The following is a 6133-nucleotide window of genomic DNA, read 5'->3' on the forward strand; positions in this document are numbered from 1 at the left end:
GTATGTATCCCTTGGGTTTCCTGGCACATGCAACTGTACTTCATTCTAAATTAAAAAAAAAAAAAAAACTACCTGATCATAGAAATTCAGATGTGATAACTGCAGCTATGGCCATATTCAAAGAGTGTAATCTCTAGCATTTGGTATAGTATATACATGCATGTAGTAGATACTCAATAAACATTTTCTAAATTAATGGAAAAATGAAAATAGGTCCATTGGTTTTCAAAGGTTCCCCCACACACACCAGTAATGGAGACTGAATGAATGCAGGGCAAGCACTCTACCACTGAGCTACCTCCCTAGTCCTTTCCAAAGTTTTTTGTTCACATGCTGTACCCCCAAAAAATTTGAGCATGCTCCATATGAGCATTTAATTAATATTTTTGAAGTTGAAGTTAGACAGATTTCAAATTCCAATGGCCATATTCAAAGAGTGTGATCTTCCTCCTGGAAACTTAAAAGTCCTTTAATGTATATAATTTGCATCTATTCTCCCAATATTTCCTTGGCCATTAAGTCTGACCATTCTTATTTCACAAAATAATAAAATATTACATGGTTGAGTTCAAAATAGCACCTGAGGCAATGAAGTGGACTTAGCCAAGAAGTTGTGACCCTAGCTCATGCTGTCCCCACTAGAGGATATTTTGGAAAAAAAAAAGTTCCAGCATTGCTTGGGTAATGAGGAAAGTTTCCAGCCACACAAATGCCCAGATGGATTTGCCCAGCCTTGGCAGGCTTCCAGAGATGCTCCCACTTCCAGTTCAGGCTTTTCTTGGGGTGAGCTATTGGTAAACAGAGTTGACTTTATTTTCTTTTCTGCTTGTAGAACCAAAACTGTTTTATCTCATTTTTTAGCAGTGCTCTGGAAGAACATAGTGACATATCTAGATTTTCAGATGTTACTATGCTTCTATTATTTTGCGAATGAAAGACCAAGAGGATGAGAACAAATTCAGGAAGCTCTCATCAAGGTTTGGGAGTGGGCAAGAAAATGTTAGGTAAACGGAGGCAAGTTCGTGACACTCTGGGGGTGGAGAATCACCTAAGACTCGTGAGCTAAGAGCTAATGGTGAAGGTGCAGACTATTGCTGGCCACTCTCTAAAGGCATAGCTCGAGAGCATCTGTGGTCAAGAAGCTCAAAGCAGTTCAATTGCACAGCATTTAGCAAAAGTCTATGACATGCTAGGTGTCCTACCCTCAAGGGGGTGTATGGTTTAGTTCCAAGTATCACCAGAAAGGGATTTGAAAATATTTTCCTCCCCTGCTTTCTGGGATACTGTCTACAGAATGGCTCACTATACTCAGAAAGAGCCACAACAGAGCTGGAGGTCAAAAAACGTGGAACAGTGTCTGCCTCTGCACACTGGTTAGAGGCAAGGGCTTCCCTCTGAGCCCAGACTGGATGTCACTTCCTCTGTGAAGCCCTGCCTGATTAGCTCCCCCAGGAACTGCCTTGCTTCTGAGTGTCCCACAGTACTTTATAAACCATTTTACCCAGACACTTTATTCCAACTACTTTATTAAACATAGCTTCCCTTCCACAATATGTGAAGGTAAAGATCTATGGGGTTTTGTGTCTTCAGCATTTGGTATAGTATATATGTGCATATAGTAGATACTCAATAAATATTTGCTAAATTGATGGAAAGATGAAATCAAATTCCATTGGTTTCCAAAGGATTTTTTCCCCCAGTACTGAAAATGGTATGAATGCTGGGCAAGCACTCTACCACTGAGCTACCTCCCTAGTCCATTCCAAAGTCTTTTGTTTATATGCTGCATCCAAAAAAATTTTTTTGAGCATGCTCTATAGAAACATTTTTAAAATATTTTTTTAGTTGTAGTTGGACACAATACCTTTATTTATTTATTTATTTGTTTGTTTATTTATTTATTTGTTTTTATGTGGTGCTGAGGATTGAACCCAGTGCCTCGCATGTGCTTGGCAAGTGCTCTACCACTGAACTACAACTCCAGCCCCTCTATATGAGCATTTTAAATACATTATATATGATATTGTATACATTAAAAGCACAAAGATAATTAGAACTAGATGAGGTACAAAATTCACTATAACATTTTTAATATCTTATTTTTAACAACTCATCAATAACAACAATGGATTCAATATTTGATTATTTCTTTGCCTGATAGAATTAGGATAACATGTTTTTATGTCATCATAGGGTAAATGAAGTATCTAAGCCAGGAATTAAAATGCCTCTCTGCCATTTTTTGCATTATTTTGCTTGGATTAATTGCGTAGTTTTTTAAAACTACAGATTGCTTGCAGAAATCCTACTTAGCTCTATAACAGTTTAGGGGGTGGTAATTTAATTAGAACCAGATTCAATCATCTTGGCATGTCTAAACTCCAGCACTTCTGTAGCATGAGGCTCGTGCATGGTTAAGGATTCCCCTGGCAATCCTGTTGGGGAATATCCACTCTTATCTTGGCATATCTTGTATACAACAGGTAGCATATTTTTACACTGAGATACAGCCTGAATGCCAGAGTCAACTCACACATGACATATTAAAAAGTGTCATTTTAATTTTCTAGGTAACATTAAAATATGAATGGAAGTTCTGTTATTTGGGGTCTCATTCTCAAGTATAATTTTGTAGATTGGGTCATAGCTACCTGGAATCTTGACAGAGAAGTTTTATTTTGTTTTATAGTACTGGGGATTGAATCCAGGGCCTCATGCATGCTGGGGAAATCCTCTACTATTTTTTAAAATTTTTATTTGTTCTTTTTAGTTATACATGACAGCAGAGTCTATTTTGACATATATATACAAATATACAATATATCTCATTCTAATTAGAACCCCAGCCTTGTTTTCTACTATTGAGCTTATATCCCCAACAAGACAGAGAGGTTTTGAATAGAGAAGAAAGGCTAGATTTAGTAAGGATACAGATACAGGAAAAACTAGAGGCAGATACAGAAAAAAAAAAAAAAAAGAATTTCAATTTAATAACAAGCTTTCAAATCATAGTGGCAATTTTTTTTAAATACACCTGCCCTATCAAGAAATATAATTTAATCTCCTTTCTTCTCCAATCTGGGAAGCTCTCTGACTACTTGACAATCAGGATGTGGTGGCCATGGTGCCCTGTGACTTCCAAGCTAGATCCTGAAAGGCCTTGGTTATCAGCACACTCACTCTGGATGCTCTGAGCCTCCTCACCAGAAGCCTACCTACCCTGAGGCCACCAGAGGTGACCTAGTGGATATTCCAGCCAATCCACTTCCAGCCCTCCCTGTCAAGGCACCAGAAAGGCAAAAGAAGCTGTTTTGGACCCTCCCCCAGCTCACTGGCCAACTAATTGCCACCGCATGACATCTGTCAGGGCTACATGGGACAGGAAAATCAGCCAGGCAAATGCTCCCTGAATCCCTGATGCCCAGAATTATGAGATATAAAAATATAGCTATTGTCTTAAATTACTAAGTTGGGGTATAAGGACATGGTATTGCTTTAAATCACCATTTATTCTGCAGCACAGGACATTCAGACATAAGGAAAGTATTTCTCAAAATCAGAGGTCTCACAGTGGGACAGACATTCTTGAGAGGGAGGGATGGCAGCCTCCGCGAGAGTACTTGATAAAAGCCAAGGGAAAGGTTCTGGAGGGCTGGGGGTGCAATTCAGTGTAAAGTGGGTGCCCAGCATACATGAGGTACCTGAGTTTGATCCCCAGCACCAAAAGGATGAAGCATGGAAGAAGAAAGTGCTGAGCTTGACATCAGGCAACACTATGAGATCCTGCACTTTGGAGCTGGACTCCAGGGGTGAGTCACATCACCTGTGTATATCAATGAGCATTACACGGGATATGAACATCATCTGTCAAACTGGAAGGGACTCTGAAGGTTGTCACATTGCAGGAAGGACCCCTGCATTGGGGGAGCACTTGAATTAGGTGAACTAAACTGAGATTCTAGGGGGGAAAAAGGACCATCCTACCTCATAAACATGCTAAAATGTGTGTTCCCTACCCTATCGGTCAGAATTTCATCCTTCTAAAGACTGCTTAGAGCTTAATCTGGAAGTGTGCCCCCTAGCTTCTGAGAGATGAGATGAAAGGGTCAGCGAGACAAGAAATTTCATGATTAGGTTGAACACACAGGTAAATTTTAGAAGCTCTAGATCTGGGTGCAACTCTCTGAGAGGAGGGTGAGGGATCTGGGAACAGTCCAAGGATTTGAGAGTGATCACATTAATTATCTATGCCTTGCACAAATTCTTTCTCACCATTTCAGATCTGGAAGGATAATCAATATTTTTCTTTTTTCTTTTTGGCAGTGCTGAGGCTTGAACACAGAACCTCATACATGCTAGGCAAGCACTCTGCTACTGAGCTGCATCCTCAGTTGAAGAAGAATAACCAGTATTTCGGACAAGTTTGTAAGAAACTGTTCATGATGCTCAGATAAAGAAACAGAAATATTGAGGATCTTGAGATAAGAGTGATATGGAGAAGGTCAGTTGGGAAAAGACCTCTATGGGTTATTAAAGCTATGATGCTGAGAAGAGGAGTTCCAGGTAGTCTCTTCACATTCCTGTTTTGCAAACTCAGAGCTGCCATCGCCAGAAGGTAAAGTTATGGCGCCACCTGCTGGATAAATGTAGGCTTGACTTCCCTACACTTGCAGGTCCCATTTCTTCCTAAAATTCCGCCCTAATGCTCAACCCTGAAGAGCCAAAATCTGCAGAGAGGCTATCTCCCAACCAGGTGGGAAACCGCTGTCCTGCTTACCCATAGGCCTCCAAATTTTCAAAGCTTGTGCTCTGGGGTCTCAGAATTGCAGTGTTAAAAACCTTGCAGTCTTTCCCAAAGGAGACAGATCCATGTCCCTTAAAAGACAGGAACAGAGGAGAGATGGGGTTCCCCAAGCTTCCCCTATCTGTGGATAGGCCCTGTCTGCCACCATCGTGAGGGTCCTATTCCAAGATGATTTTAGGTTTAAAGATCGCTTCAGTAAACTAAATCCACGTAAGATCATCCGCATGTGGGCGGAAAAAGAAATGCACAATCTCACAAGAATGCAGAGAGTGGGAATTCCTTGTCCAACAGTTGTACTGCTCAAGAAACACATTTTAGTTATGTCTTTTATTGGCCATGATCAAGTTCCAGCCCCTAAATTAAAAGAAGTAAAGCTCAGTAGTGAAGAAATGAAAGACGCCTACTATCAAACTCTTCGTTTGATGCAGCAGTTATATAATGAATGTACACTTGTACATGCCGACCTCAGCGAGTATAATATGCTGTGGCATGCTGGAAAGGTCTGGTTGATTGATGTCAGTCAGTCTGTAGAACCAACCCATCCTCATGGCCTGGAGTTCTTGTTCCGTGACTGTAGGAATATTTCACAGTTTTTTCCAGAAAGGAGGAGTAAAGGAAGCCCTTAATGAACGGGAACTCTTCAATGCCGTTTCAGGCTTGAATATCTCAGCAGACAATGAAGCTGATTTCTTAGCAGAGATAGAAGCTTTGGAGAAAATGAATGAGGATCATGTTCAGAAGAATGGAAGGAAAGCTGCTTCATTTTTGAAAGATGATGGAGACCCGCCAGTGCTATATGATGAATAGTACCTGTGCCCACTGCTTTCTTTGTCAACACAATGGTGATTGTCGGCTGCAATAGCTAATGAAGTTGTGGGTGACTTGACATACCAAAACAAGGAGGGGTGAACAATGGTGCTTCTGTGCTTTCCCCGTTGTAACCCATGTGCCAGATGTGTGGAATTTTTAGCTAAGCATTGAGAGAATAAAATGTCACTACCTCTCAAAAAAAAAAAAAAAGCCTTTGGTTGAAGGGCAGCCATGTAAACTAACATTAAAGCGATTTAAACAGAATCTAAGCCTCATTTAAAAGAGTGAAGCTGTAGGTGGTGAAAAAGTACATTTAAAAGTACAGTATAGATGATAATTGGAAGGCTTTAAAAGGTTAAATTGAAGGTGGTCGAGATACCTTCATGGCGGAAAAAAGATTGCTTTACTCATCAAGCTATTACTTATTAAACCAAAAAGAGGGAGATGAGATAATCTTTGTGTGGTAAAGTAAAAAGTTGTAAAATGTCTAAATAAGTTGCAAAAGGCTTTAAAAGGTCA

At 40.1% G+C, this 6133-nt stretch overlaps 1 pseudogene across 1 annotated transcript; it reads left to right on the forward strand.

Moving 5' to 3' along the window:
* Nucleotides 1-4702: 4702 nt before the first annotated feature.
* Nucleotides 4703-5803, forward strand: LOC308632803 (serine/threonine-protein kinase RIO3-like; annotated as a pseudogene). Its single transcript has 2 exons — nucleotides 4703-4753; nucleotides 4936-5803. The product of its transcript is annotated as a serine/threonine-protein kinase RIO3-like (transcript).
* Nucleotides 5804-6133: the final 330 nt, after the last annotated feature.

The sequence above is a fragment of the Spermophilus citellus genome, assembly GCF_964194105.1.
Source record: "Spermophilus citellus genome assembly, chromosome: 13".
Lineage (NCBI taxonomy): Eukaryota > Metazoa > Chordata > Mammalia > Rodentia > Sciuridae > Spermophilus > Spermophilus citellus.